The sequence below is a fragment of the Pyxicephalus adspersus genome, chromosome 12, assembly GCF_032062135.1.
Source record: "Pyxicephalus adspersus chromosome 12, UCB_Pads_2.0, whole genome shotgun sequence".
Taxonomy (NCBI): Eukaryota; Metazoa; Chordata; class Amphibia; order Anura; family Pyxicephalidae; genus Pyxicephalus; species Pyxicephalus adspersus.
Window position 1 is genome coordinate 29,983,440 of NC_092869.1, and position 15,928 is coordinate 29,999,367.

At 39.2% G+C, this 15,928-nt stretch overlaps 1 long non-coding RNA gene across 1 annotated transcript in view; it reads left to right on the forward strand.

Annotated features, from left to right (window-relative positions):
- Positions 1-9,430, forward strand: part of LOC140341734 (uncharacterized) — a 16,772-nt gene extending 7,342 nt beyond the window's left edge. Inside the window, exons 2-3 of the long non-coding RNA XR_011922945.1 lie at positions 5,743-5,802; positions 9,307-9,430. This is a non-coding gene — a long non-coding RNA (uncharacterized lncRNA). The remainder of the gene's footprint in view (positions 1-5,742; positions 5,803-9,306) is intronic.
- Positions 9,431-15,928: the final 6,498 nt, after the last annotated feature.

Here is a 15,928-nt window from a genome sequence, read left to right on the forward strand (position 1 = left end):
CAGCAAGCAATTATATCACTAAACCACTAAAGACATTTTAAAATGTCTTAAATATTTTTATATATATAATCAATGTATCAGTTTTTTAAAGTTACATACAGGGTCAGACTGGCCTCCAGGAACACTATAAAAAAACCTCTGATGGGTGCCAATCATTTGCCCCCAAGTTAGTTTTTTTGTTCCACTGGTAAGCCCCTGGACCCTGTTGCCATAGAATAATGCCACTGAACATGGATTGCAATGACTCACGTCCTCTGGTGGGTCCCAGGTCTTCAGTCTGACTCCGGTTACACCCTTTTCACAATTGCAGAACAAGGCTACATGGTTAGCTGCTCTATATAGCAAACTGCTGTTATGGGCCCAGGAGAGGCAAACCATACCTCTGGTCAATGCATTTGCACATGTTGCCTTTGTGTTCACAGTGTGTTTCTTCCTCTAGAGTAAGAAAAACAAACACATGATGGATAACGACATGTCACTTCCAGAAACTGTGCTGCAAATCAACTGCAATGCAGCAGCAACCAAGTGCAAATGCATGCAATAAATGGTTCCCAACCCTTGGGACTGGAAGCGTTTGGGAACACAGATTAGCCTGTGGTACAATGGCAAGTCACATTACTGTAAACTCTTTTGTATTGTCCCTTGCTTCTTTGGAACATGTACACAATAGAATTTACTGATTATTTTTAAAGAGAGACCATGCACAGATTTGAGGGACCACCCAGGAGAGTTTGCAGTGCAACCCTGCGTAATTAACACAAGGTGGATCTAACAGGAATGTGGTTAGGTGAGTATAAGACCTTCTTACACATTTCTAACTCACCATTCTGCAGAAAAACGTTCCTGTAATTTAGAAAAACACTGATACTATACTACGGTACAGCAACACACTAGTGAAATCTTCCCTGAATATAACTTCTTTTCAGGAAACAGATCATTGTGTATTTTCTAATATGTGGGTGTTTCTGGGCTGCACAGCTGTTACTCTGTCATCTTCTCCTGTGATAGTAACAGGGAGGACATCATTCTTTAATAATAGATATCTTTCCATAAATAGATTTCTTTGTTTGTTTCAGGTGTTCCTACCTCTGGCCTAGGCGTTCGAGAATGAATTGGAGCGCAAAGCCTCCCAAGATACTTACGTCAGGCATCCTGGGAGGCTCTTGGGTGCTCCTCCTGCACATGCCTGAGCATTTTTGCTCAAACAGAAAATTTTGCTGATCTCATGCATGTGCAGTGAGATCGGCAAATTTTTTTCTCATCCTACGTCACCCGATCTTGCGCCTCGGTTGGGTGACTAGGTTGAAGAACTAGGAAGAAAAGCAGAAGATGGCAGCACCTGGAGCGCCGGCTCTAGGATGAATGTCGGGACGACGCTGGACCTGATGCAGGACACCCCCGGAGCGATCATGCTGCACTGCGGGATTGAAGGTAAGTGTTTTTTTTTTATTTGCTGTTTTCAGTTTAGATACTCTTTAAAGCAATCTAAAGAACTTGCTGAAACTACTTCCAACCATTCTTAGCAAAGGTTCCTGTAGAAGTTGGCAGAGGTTCCTTGATTTGTGGCTGATTGATCCCCAACTTGAATGCATGGTTGGTATCCAATGTGTCCAAAAGGGTGGTATTCTAACCTCAGAGGTAGAAAGGTTGAGAAACTCTGATCTAATCATTGTAAAACGGTATCCTTTTCTGTGAACAATGTCCAACGAACAGATCAGATTCTCAATCTTTCTACTTTTGAAGGAAGCCCTGCTAAAAATTTTCAGCATCTCCATTCTGACCCAAGAGATGAATTTTATCATGCACACAGTGCAATTAATAGATCTCCACATTGGAAGGCTGTTAGACATTGACGTGTATCTGTCACACACATTAAAAAAAATATCAAATATATATTCTTCAAATTTTTTTATTATTTTCTGAATACCAACATCACTCCCTCATCCAATATACAAGTGATTCTTAAGTTGAGATGTTCTGAGGATGATATCTTACCAAAGTAAACCCCAAAGAACTTGGCACTTTTACAATATACCATTTTCCATTTGGACACCTTTCTGGATATTTGTCCAGGTCAGTAATATCACCAGGGCCAAAATTTCAATATTTTATTATAGTGGTGATAGGGGGTAAAGTGTTCTTGGAGACTATTTCTTATAGTGCTCATGCAGGGCACCCAAGTAATACAAATGTTGACTATTGTTGTCATTCAGAGCAGTGTTGACATTTTCAGCTATGTAAACAATGAATAAAAACGGCAGAGTTAAAAACTTGTGTGACCAGATTTTTGCTGCAGTGAGTAAAGTCTATCAACCGAGAAATCCTTTATTACTCCCCATTTATTAAAGGGAATGTACAGTGTTTTTACCTATGTTTTTTTCATTTATTACCAGGGGCCCACCAAAACAGGTCCCACAAGAACTCACATGGCTGCTGCCCCACCAGAGAATGTAAGAAAGATGGCAGACTAGAACTCATAGCTTTTCTACCACAGTGGCAGCTTTTGTGAGACATGAGGGGACCACTAAAGGCCATAAAAACTAATTATAGAGGACATATCGCTCAGGTCCACCAAAGTTTTTTCCTGGTCTTCCTGTGGGCCAGTCTGATCTTGCTCTACATTAAAAAAACAAAAACAATTGTTTTGAGTTTTAGTTAAAAATGAAAAATTGCATATTTCATATTGATCTTTTCCATAGGACTGGTGGTGCTGTAGTATAATTTTAGCAGGCTATTGCTGAAATAGCCTCTTGTGTACAATAGTACAATAGTTGAAATGACATACCTGAAATATTCAGAGGTGTGACTTACTCCTCTGCTTTCTTCCAATCACTCTCTAATCCTCCTTATAGAATTTCTTTTAGGGAGAGGCAGGCCAAAAGCAGACAGTATTGTGATCTCATAGTGATCAGGGACACCAATGTAATGAATTAAAACATGATTACAGCTTTTAAACCAGCATGCCACAAGAGTTACTAAAAAAAGTCAGTTGGAGCATTTAGTGTATATTTGCTCCCCTTAGATTTGTTCCTTTGGAGTGCCTAAGTGAGATTCTACGAGCGTACTGTCAGGATATTTATCAGTTACGTACAAGGCATGCATCACAAAACCAATCTAGCACCAATGCTTTCAATTTCTCAGAAGCATTTCTTTGTAAGTTGTTTCAGTTTGCTTTTGCATCACTCAATAACTTGGTTCTAGTCTATGCCCCTGATTCATCAATAAAATCCGCGCTTGCTGGAAGCGCGAAAGTACGCGTGGCCATCGATCGCGGTTTACCGCGGTCCGGACTCGAGTGTGCGCGTACACTCGCCTCACTGCCAGCCGGATTCCTGCCTTCACAATAATAAGCAATAGGGAGCACGAATCTGCCAATTAAGGCGATTAGATTTGCATTTGCATTGACATTGGAGACGAAATTGAATTTGGATGCAAGCAAAAACCAATGAATCCTTAGACTGCAGAAAGATTTTAACAGATCAACATACCCTAACAGCACACAAAATCAAAGCTTGTGGTGGAAGGTTGGCTTGATATGTTCGGTAAAACCGGAAAGCTGATTGATAATGATTTTAAGCCTGTCTCCCTCGTGCATAGCCAACAATAAAGAGTTTGGTTGCTGAAAGAAGGGCTGGACATTCTATTTGTCCAGGCCATGAAGCTCCCCAAGGGTCCTCCGGGATGTAGGGGCTCATTTACAGTACAGGGGGGTTGTAGTTGCACTTTATTTAGTCCTTGCACTGAGTGATCTAGTTCTTCTTGATACCAAATGGTTTATGGTATTGCATCTATCTATCTATCTATCTATCTATCTATCTATCTATCTATCTATCTAAAAAAGGGATAGAGACATTCAATGTGGATCCTGGTCTTTAAAAATTGGAGTTAAGGACCTGCTAATCTACAGGATCCTCAGGAAACAAATGTTTGCTCTTAGCCAGTATTCGATAGGGGTTGGGGTTGGCCCTGAGGTCCTTCAGTGACATTACTAGCAGGAAATCCTTTACTGTTAAATGTAGCAGTCCAACTCAGGGTACTTTTCTTTCCTAGAAGCGTAAAACATACATTATTATGCAGTATTTCTATTCCTTTTCATATTCTATTCTAGACTTCCATTCCAGAAAATATAATAGATACATTCCCAAACCATACCACAAGAGGGCAATGTTGTATAGGGTTTTCAGTCAAGCAGCTGAGACTTCAGAAATTGTTAAAAAGTAAGTTTTCTCTAAAATTGGAATTGTGCTTTTCATTAACCTCCAGGAAACTGTCAGAACTATCTCTCAAACAAGAAGCAAGTTGAAAATATTCAGCATATGATAGTTCACTGGCAGCTGTCTCCGATGTGGATACGGTTAATGTTCACTGGCTTTAATTACCGTTTTTATGAATGATTCCCCATGTTCTAGTACTCCTATAGCATTAACTAAGTCCATGTTTGCAGTCCATGTTTGTTCCGGCCTAAGGACCGCTGGCCAATCTGGCCTAAGCCAGCGGAGGCGGAACAAATTACCGGAGCTGGAGCTCCAGAGCCGCATACAGCTCTTGAGCCTCCGTGTTGTGGCTCCCTTCCCTATTTACCGCGGCTAGTGTTAACACTTCCACCGCCGGGGTAAATAGGGAACATTACCTCTTCTCTGTATGCATTGCGGAAGAGAGAGATTTCCCTTCAGGGGGTGTTCCCGGTGGGGGACAGAGTCATTTGGACAGGACTCGAGAGAGAGTCCGGCCTAGTGTGCTCCTGCCTACCCCTGAAATGGCCTAGTGGCCAAAAAAGTTTGCTGACCTCTGGCCTAAAGTCTATATCTAACTCTTCTGGAGGACATCATCTCTATGAAACTAAACTTTGATTTCTTTCCAAGGCTGTGTCTTCCATTCTTTGTAGGACATCACCACTTTGTGAGAACAGAGGTCCTACATGTCATCTAAGGTTTGGAGGGTGTGAATGGGAAGGGTTGGACCTTTTTTAAATTCATTTTTTTTGTGGAGAGGCTCTATTTCTACATGCCAAATGAGAGATATGAAGGGTGCCACCTTGACCATTTTCATGGCTGCAGTGGTGACCATCTTTCTAAATCTCCCAGCTGTGCATGCAGTTGCTGGTTCTGACCCTACGTACCTGCACACCTGTTCCAGGTTAATCAAAGGACTAGGATTAGAGCTAGGTAAGGCTACATACACACATGCAATAATGGACTGATATTGGACGAGAATCTTGCATGTGTACAGTGCTCGTCATCCATTGTCTGATCGACCATGATGGCGGATCCATGGACGATGGACGACGAATAATCATAATGCAAGTGAAGGGGAGAGAGTGCAGCGGGGTGCTGCTCCATCGTTCTCCCCCTCCTCTCTCCATAGAGCAGATCGGTGCTCGTACAGCACTCGTTCATGCATCATGCACTCGTTGGAAAGGATCGTGAAAGATCTTTTTCAACGCCAATATTGCACTTGTGTACTTAGCATAACATTATTGGCCGGTGAGCAGGTTTAGCAGATTTGGGGCAAAGAACACTCCTAACAGTAAACCTACCCAAGAATGTAAGAAAGCAGATACCCTGGTTGTTTAGTTCCAGGCAGCTACCCAAGGAGATAAAGTGTGATAATAAGGCAAAAAAAAATTGGATTTATTTTGGTTGATCCTGGTAGTTGGTTCTGTTTGAATATGTTAAATGCATTGGATGTTAGGGGGATGGGTGAACCTTTTTTAATCCATTCTGCTTTCCTGTCCATTAATAGGTGGTAGGAAACAGTCTTGCTGTAAAGCTGCTGTGGAGCTTCATAGGAACAACATAAACGGTAAGTATAATCCATATTTTTGTTATACACTGTTTGTTAGTAGCAACGCTAATGTAAGACCACAGGAAGCTAATGTAAGCCCAGGAGCAGTTCAAAGCCCTAGTATTTCATTAATTATCAACTGTTGTTTAGAAAGAAAAGCAATTTTAATAAAGGATAAAATATATATATATATTTAAAGTAAAATCCTTGTGTGCCACTTTATTTATAACAAAAAAATAACAAGCATGCTAATTTATTCACCGCATGAATGAAATTTCTTCATGATGTAGGGAAACATTAGAAGCAGCTGGAGACCTCTGCCTTCGGTACTCCATTACCTTACATGCCCAGCTCTCTAGATGATAAATACTGACATCAGCATAGATGGGATGGTGCCTTATCAGATGACCCATAAAATGTGACATCGCAAGAGGAAAGGCTTTTCAATGTTATCATTTTATTAATGCATTTTATTACAGGTTTCGGGAATTCTCAATAAAACGTTTTTGTAAATGAGACCCTATACTTATAGGTAGACTAAGGAAATAGTATTCTCTGGAAACTACTGTATAGTTGGACTTTGTAGTATACTAGTATTAAAACATATATATATATATATATATATATATATATATATATATATATTTATATTTATATATATATAATATATATAGAAACTAATAATTTACCTAAATAATTTATAATATTAATTTAATGGGCTCACCCTAAGATCATGGGAATAAACATTGAGGTGCATCTAAAATCCCAAGTTTAGGGCAGTTTTTCCCAATACTTTTTCCATGTGTTGTGTTAGTAATGACTAGTTAGTTTAATGGCTAAATGGCCATTATATTAGTGATGAGCTAGAAGAATTTTGCTCTTACATTAGTGGTCTGAATGCCACCCTGAAGACACTGTTGGCATTGCAGTTGCTTCTGCCAAATAGGGGTTTACGAACTATGTAGACAGCCTACGTAGAACGTAGTAAGTTGTGGTGATATACTTATGTTTTATATTGTTTATGATGTAGATCTCCTGTTTCCTGAAGAAGCAGAGTTAGTTCTGCAAAACGCGTAGAAATTTGGAACACCCTAATAAGGAGTTTTCCAATAAGGAAATTATCATTGATGTATAATATTTGCAAACTGTATTTATTTTTAAGCTGTTTTGCTTTTTGAAAATATTCATTAAAAAAGTTTTTAATGTTATGTTGAATGTTACAAAAAATGTTGTTTTATGGCTTTAAAAGTCCGTTTTTCACCATATGTATTATTTATGTGTTAAGGATGTGGCCATGTTGAGTTGAATTATCAGGTGACATCAGCCTTTATACTATTTAACTTCTAAAGGAAACCTAGGGTTCCATGGAACCCTTGTAGAGAATGGCTAGTCTAGAGCAAGAACACACTAGACTCCATGAAGATTGGATTTGGTTTCACTTGGCCCCTGAGAAAAGATGAAAGATGTGGCTTGCGTTGTCAAAATATCATTAAGAACTATAAAAATGTAAAATATTTTCACATCAAAATGGCAGCTTTTTGGCTTTTATATAAACAAGGATAAGAATGAACCAATCATATGAATCACATGACCATACGAATGCGTAAATACATAGAGGGGGAATATGGTAACTAATACTAAGTTTTCCGTGATGAGATAGTAAGGTGGCACCATTATCACATGATAAGTAAGATGGGTTGCAAATGGTCCAATTTCTATAGAGGGCGTCTGTTATAGGTACGTAATTGGCTTTTTTCTTTTATACTACTACTTGAGTTTCCTATTCCTTTATCACTTCCCCAGCAAGCTTTTGCATTGGCAGGATTGAGGTGGAAGTAATTACTGGCTTTAAATCAGACTGTATATGTTTGAAATAAGATAATATGGAGCCAAAACGTTGCAACTGATATTCAGGATTTTTCATGCATTTGACAAGCTATATTAAAGAAAGTATTTTACAGGTCTGTTCAATACATTTGAAATTTAGTTATTCCTAAAAACATCACACAAGCAGGAATTTTAGTTAGCTACATATATAAAGAAGGAATGCAATGGAATCTTTATGTCTCTTTTTCTGACTCGTTCCGCCTTACCGGCTTCCTCAAGGGATGATGAGACGGGTGAACTAATAAATTAAATTCTCCCTTATATCCTATCTGTAAGGGTGACATTCTTCCCAATGGTTAGCAATGTAGGAGGCCTTCTTCCAGGTGACCACCATGTTATAATACTTAGAACTGTGGATGTACTAATTATAGCAGGGGTTCCTTAAAGACCTGAAAGTTATTTTAAGGGTTCCCCAATGTTAGGGAGGTTCAGAAAAGCTGAAGTATAACTGGTCTAAAATCCTAAGACATTGGTACACCCTGTATATTGGATTTGTTTACCCATCCAGGACAATATAATGTATTCTGTATGTTAGGCAGTGATGTTCCTATGATTCAGGGTAGAGATCTGGAGAACTGTTGTTTTGCCATATTAGCTGAGGTTTGGGGATAAAAGGACCATTGAGGTTGGGCTACCCCAATACTGCAAAAGTTAAATGCTTGTTTTGTCTAGGGGGGACAGCTAAAGTAACTATACTAATTCCTCACTTTCCTAGCAGTTGGCACTTTGTTCCTTTCTCCAGAGCTCTGAGTTATAAGCATGCCTTCAGCATTCATATATACGATGTAGGACTACTTATTCTTTCAGGCCAAGCACATGTGGACAAAAGCACACCAATGCATGTGGCTCAGGAAAGATTACTCAGGGTTCTATGGCCTAGTTACATTACTATACATAGTAATACGTAGTATTGATTGGTACAGAACCGAGATCATTTTTTATTGGGATGCTATATTAGCTCCTATGGGTACTGGCAGAACAGATCATATAAATAACATATACAATTTATCTCTCATTATGATAGGTTAGTTAGCTAGCTGATACCTTTGTGCTCCCCATGCTCAGCTTCATAAATTAGAATCAAACTGTGCCGCAAATAATCCTTTATGTTTATATGGCAAATGTTTTGACATGCTTCAGACACTATGCTTTTGCACAATTATCCTCAGCAGATTAAGCAGAAAATAATCTCTTTTACACAATGCAAATGCTTGGTATGCCACAGGACTACCTAATAGAGCATCTTAAGAAAATAGATCATTGTGATTGTGGTATATTAAATCCAGGATATCTAGGAATGAAAGGGAAGCCCTCTGCTTAAGGTGAATCTGAAGGTAATATGAGAGATAGCAGAGAAATTAAAGCTGCATTTTAGGCATTTATAAGAGACATGCCTTAATGCAATACATTAATGCAACTCTTGGTCATTATTACACCATAAAATGTATTTTTTTCATTGTAACAGTGTATTTATCGTATTTATCTGAGTATGACCTGGGATCAGCCTTCTGCAGTCCCTGTATTACAGAATGTGAAAGGAAGTAGCAGCAGAAGAAGCCATAATGTTTCTGTGCTGATAAGAAGACAAAACATTATTGAGCATAAGCTTATCACTGTTCTTTTTTCATTATCCAGATATCAGACCAAAATGACCTGGGCTCATAGGACATGATGATGGAAATTTTTGAGTGAGAACATCTAAGGGCAGAAAAAGTACTGCAAGTATAATCATTATATTGAAGATGAATATTGCAATAAAGGTTGAATTTTATTATTTATGTTTGGTTTTTTTAAACACAAAGGGTAAAAGTGAAGCAGTAAATTGCTGCATTATTGAATAGTTTCCATCAGCAATACCGGGACGATACCACAACAATAACTGTGCAACAGACAATTAAAGGCAAAGGTGAAGCAGAGAAGAGGCCCAAGGCAGTGTCAGGAGGGATCCCGCTGACACAGAATAGCCTGGAAAGCAGCCATTCTTAACCAGGATTCCATGGAACCCCAGGTACCTCCAGAGATTGCTAGGTTTCCCTCAAACTGTGGCTGATTCATCCCCCATTTGATGATGCCCGCACAGTTCTGGAGCCAACATCACTTGATAGAGCCAACTGCATGACAACAGTGATGTTTTTAGTTGCCCATAAATGTGGTAGTTTAGCCACCAGTTTAAGGGTCATTTCAGACCCATGGTGTGTTGCAGTGGTTTGTCACAGACTGACTGACCCCCAGTCCCAACCTCTTCCATTCAGAGTGGTTATTAGTTATCTCTTTGCAGAGGTCCAACACCACCCCTTCGGGAGCATAAACTTTGCTGATTGCATATGGGGAGAGTACCTCTGCAAAGAGATCACTTCTTCCCCATATAGAGCGGGGGTCCATCTCTACAGCTGTCGGTGGAGAACAGGATTCTTAATAAAGAAAGCAATCTGTATAGGTTTTACAGCAACCAGCATAACGCACACCAGCTAAAATTGACTGTTTAACTACTGTGAAGATTTCCCCTCATTTCCTATCCTGCTCACATCAAAACAACAATTAGGAATATGTGGACGTCACCAGGACGGCACAAAGAGGCAATAAGAACGTGACAGATCCTCTAACCTCTCTCTGTTGCTATCATATCATGGGAGACCAGATAAAGAAGTAAATCTTTCCAATTTGTTGGAGTTGTGCTTCTGTTACCACATTTGCTGCAATTCTCTGAATAAGTTGATGACTCTGCCATTGCTGTATGATTTTGCCTTTTTATGCTGCTATAAAAAAATGCACACAGGGTTTTGTTTCTGTAAACACTTCTCTACAATTCTAAGCAGCACCAAAGTGTACAGGTTAGTGCAACGTGTCAGTGTGAAAATCTGGATAATGGTAACTTACAGCAGATGGTTAGAAACCAGGTAGACCATGAATACATTTGTACCCCATACTAGAAACAATGAGATTACAAATACACCTACCACCTTCAATTACTGTAAGAGCAACAATTACAAGGTTGTACTCCTACAGCCACCCTGCTAGGAAAATGAGAGCAAAGTGTTCCATTAGCTTAATGAAGAGAGTGTGAGGAAGCACAAAGTAACATTTTATCTGTATTAGCCCCCAGGGAGTGGGGAGTGCAAGATAAAGGGGAACAATTAATCTTCCCCACAATTAAACCCTATGATTTTTATACCATTTACCTGATGAGAAAATGAAAGAGAGAAACATTAAAAGTTTCATTCAATGATTTCCTTTAGTGGTTTGCCTCGAGAACATAAAGGGCAAAAGGGAATTAAGATGGAGTAACAAAAATATATCAGTGCCATTTCAATTCAGCTGTGGATATTTCATATAATAGCAAAATAATAATCTTGCATTGTTTACTTGGTAACTAGAGTGTAATGGTTTTTACAAGTCTCTTTCTTAAAAGATGAAAAATTATGGTTATTCCAGGGAACCATTTGTATTTCATGTACCATTTTCCAGCCTTCTTAAAGGGGACCTTACATCTTACATCTTTTTCTTTAAACTTAAAGAGACCAGTAAAGAGACCCTGTTACTAGCTCTTGTATTGCAGTTAACTTGCAGATAAAAGCTCAGAAAAATGTTAAATGGTACATTTTAATTCTATATTTTTTGCATTCAATGTGCTTCGAATTAACTAGAACATGCGACTCCTCCAGGAAGAATCAATTCCCAAATATTGACTCTTCATGTAGTACCCCCTTGTACTGCATGTAGTACCCCCTTGTCTTTTGGGAATCTAAATGCTTCCTGTGCTGGACTAGAATCCTTATCCCTCCATTCACCTCCCTGTACTTCCCTATTTAACTTTTAGTAATCACCAGGAAAGAAGTATAGATGAAACATATAAAGAGTCACTGCTGGGGCTACTGACATCACTTCCCATCACACCATTTTACAGGTAAATAACATACATGGATATGTTGAATACCCCTATAGATTTTTGTTGAAATGAATAGGATGGTAAAAAGGTCTTTTTAAACAATCACTTCTCACATGCATCTCTCACATGCTTTTAGAGATCCCGAGGAAGATCAGGACCCCAAATCAAACCTGAAGCATCTTTTCATTCAGTTTAAGATCCCTAGCTAGTTGTGATGGACAGAAGCCACGGAGTAAGGTATTTGATTCTCCTAATGTCTTCAGAGATCTCTCCAGACCCTTTTAGCTGGACACACCACCCTACACTTTTCAGTAACCACCCGGCTGTTTTTGAGTGGTTACTGAATAGTTGGGTCACCAATGCAGGGTCCACCACCCACCTACAACTGGTCTTGTATGGAGGAAGGGGAGTGAAATAAGAAGCATGAGACCTGAATTGAGGTCTCATTCAAATTCATTCTAATTAAACTCTATGCCAGTGGTCGCCAACCTTTCGGACTCCACTAAATCTACGGAATCTGGACCACGCATGTGCGGGGAGCCGTATGTCACTCAAAGGGGGAAGAAACTCACCCACTCTCTCATCGCAGGCTCAGGCCTGCTTGCTAAACATCCTGGGGGGACAGTAGCGGGCTGTGGATGCAACAAAACGGTCTGATCCTACGATGGGAGAGTGGGTAGGTTGTGTCAATACAGGGGACAGACCCACGGACCACCAAAATGTTCTCATGACCACCGGTTGGCGACCGCTGCTCTATGCTATAAAGAACATCCATGGCTCTTTTTATAAAACAGAGAATCAGACATTCCCTCAAAGATTCCCTTGTGGGAGTATTCCAGGTCCATGTGTTTTAATGGCAGTAATTGATTCCTACCTAGGAATGTGTAGGGTAATGTCAGATTCCCTGTTTTATAAATGGAGAAAGGTTAGCTATGAATCCTTCTTTTGCTTCCTTCTTAATTCCTCATGAATAATAGTCATGGTCTACCTGATATATAAGTAAACCTAGGTACATACCACTGTTTTACTGCTCATAGTTCTCATTCCGGGGTAGGGGGGGACTATAGATTGGGATCTGTTCTGCACATAGTTACTTCTGTTTGGCCACATCCAATCTGTGGATCTGAGCTTCCAACATCTCCTCTGTTGTGGCCTAACTTTTTCCCTACCAGTCGTCAGATCATTAGCCATCAAAGGGTAGCTCTAACACAAAGAAGCAAAGCCCTACCAAGATGGCTGCCTCCACACATGGGCCTGAATTATTTATTCTCCCTAAGACTGGAGAAGATAGACTATAATGGGAGAACCTGGGTGATCCAGCGAACTTGGAATAGATTTGGTCCAAAACTAAAAACGTGCCAAACTTTAGCAAACAATTTTAAGAAATCCATGCCAGGTTTGCGGAATCACCCCAGCTCACCCATGATAGTCGATCTTCTCCAGCTTTAATATATCAGGCCCGATGTAAAATAAAGCAATTAAGAGGTAAATATACGTTGCAAGCAGTACCAATGACTTGTCGTTTTACCCTGCTTGACTTTTTTGGGCATGGCTTTCACAGGACAGGTTCTCTTTAACTGCAGCAGAAAATCAGGCAGAGCTGTTAAAATCCTATAACTAGATGGACAGAAATACAAATCCTTTGGCAGGATAAACAGCTCCCTTCTATATATTTCAATTTTTCTATTTATCTGTCTTTGAAGCTTAGCTTTAAAACTGAACTTCACCGCAGGTACAGTGCTCATCCTATACTTATGGATTATAATACTTTTATCTAAATGAACTGAAAAAAAGTAAGCAACAAATTTTCAATCAAATCCCAAGGAAAGGTGTTCAACTTTAAAAATTGTACATTATACTTCAGTCGGGTTTGTCTGGCTGACTCCTCCAACCTGTAATTTTTTTTTTCTAATTTTCAACATTATATTACAGTTTGACTGCCTTTCCTATATAAGTTAGAAGATTATTATTATTATAAAAAAAGGGGCACTGCAATTTATTTTTACCTTACTGGTTAAATTAACATTCATTTGTTAGGGGTTGCTGGGAAGTATACATTATTTTACCCACTGTGCGTTCAAAGTCGTCTTGTCATAGCAACAGCATGCCAGCATGAAAAAGCTTTCTGACAAATAGGCAAATACATGTCTTTTGTGAATTAAAAGGTGTAATTATATCAGCTTCAATACATTCTAGAGTAAAGAGCTAAAAATAAGTGCGCTGGAAATGTTAGAAAATATTGTAAATTAAAAAGTACAAAATAACGTGTCATTTAATACGGCCATAGTAGGCACAGACACAAAAGGAACAGTATGCGCTACTTTTACTTTTGTGTCTTAGGGGTAATTACCTTTATTAAGTATTAATAAATCAGGGCAATGTGAAACAAAGGCATTGATTTCACTCTATGAAAGACAAATTCATTGCAATGTAGTTTAAGGGTTGGTCTGTGTGAAAAACTGTGAATCTGAAATTCAGCAACTTTCTCTTCCAGGTAAATGTGTTTTAAATGGCAGTGATCAATTCTCCACCAGAGAATGTTGCTGAGTGCCAGATTTACTGTTTTCTAAATAGAACCGAACGTAAGATTACTTTGTAAAGCTAAACTTTATAAAAAAAAGTTTAAAGATAAACTTTTCTAAAGTTGCATTATCTTGAAACTAAACTCCCACTTTGAGAAACAAGAAGATGTTTATTGTAGGAAAGGACAGGCGATGTCCCTTTTGCAATAACTTTTCTTACTTGCACGCTTGCCACCCAGCTGCCATTTTACTGAGCTGCACATGCGCATTCTTCCGGGGGTACCTGGCAATCCCGGCTTTCCTTACACATGCCTGGAATATATGAACCTCCATCAGGCCTATATCATCCTGGCCCAGCCAATAATGATGGCTCAAGATCAGGATTAGGGAGGAAAGAAGGAAGAAGATGTCCACATGAGAACAGAGACAGGTATTGATAGGTTTATTAATTCTCTAATGCCCAGAGAACATTTTTGAAACTCAGGGAGACCTTAATACGCTGTATGTCTCTAATCAATCCGAATGCAAACTGCACCCAAACTGAGATATTCCCAGAGCTCTAAACAAGAGGTAGCTGAAAAATATTGACAAAGCCTTGTTTTTTTAAATAAAGATATTCTTCAAAGGGGCAGCATAACCCTCGGACTGCCAAAAAATTTGTGAAGGTTCTCATTTATCCAGGTCATTGTATGTCTAGTTGTAGTTATTCACATTCATCTGCACTTGTTCTTGTAATGCTGAAGGATGAAGAGGCTTGGAAAGCTTTGAAATGTCTTTCACATTACAAGAACAAGTCAATTGAATATGGCTAACTACTATTAGGTTTCTGATTCCCAAACTTGCCATTGATGCCTCCTTCCAAGTGTTGAGCAGCTACAGAAAAAACAGATATATTCTCTACTGTATATGTATACATGTATATATTCTATACATATTCTCAACTAGGGGTTGTTGGAGTTTTTTAAACAATGAGCAAACTGTGTATAATAGTAATTACAGAAATAGTAATTACAGAAAGGTTCCCTAAGTCCTGAAAGTTATTTAAAGGTTCCCACATGTTAGAAAGGTTGAGCACCCAATGGACTACATATTATTTTCCCCACCACCAACGACAGGTGTTGGAGATGCCAGGGAGAGGCTGGTACATTGTAACACATATTTTGGACATGCCCGATCCTAAAAACTTATTGGAAAATGGTCAATGGCCTGCTCGAGGGGCTACTGGAGATCCCTATAACCCTAGATGGGGTTACACACTTACTGGGCCTGCCCATACATAACCTCACTTAACTTGGCAAAAATGTTCTGACAGCGGCTAGATGCCTTATTTCGAGACACTGGAAATCGACTTCCCCGAGACCTTTCTGAACTTTATGCCCGAATTAAGGATGTTCATCTTATGGAACATCTCACTGCCCCGTTACATGACTGCATTGATAAATTTACAACAATATGGGCACCATGGGACTCTTACTTACTATCCCCACCAATGTATTTTGATAAATTGCTAGCTCCCCCACTTAGGGAGGACCTACCATCTAACGGATACATACCTGTACTACACAGGCAATGCAATACCTGGGCTTTTGCTCCCCTGTCCTCTTATTTTCCCTTCTCTTGTCATTCTATGTATACAGACAGTTATGAATCCATTGTAGCCCTAAATTTTATTATGGTATCTCTTGTAAAGACCTGGTAACTCTACAAATGGATGTCATTTATTTCTACTTACCTCTGTTACCTGTACTTCCTTTTGGCATTGTTTATTGTTATTTTTTTGAATATTCAATATAAATACAATTTAATAAAAAAAGAAAGTTTAAGAAAGGCTGCTCTGTCTATTCCAGAA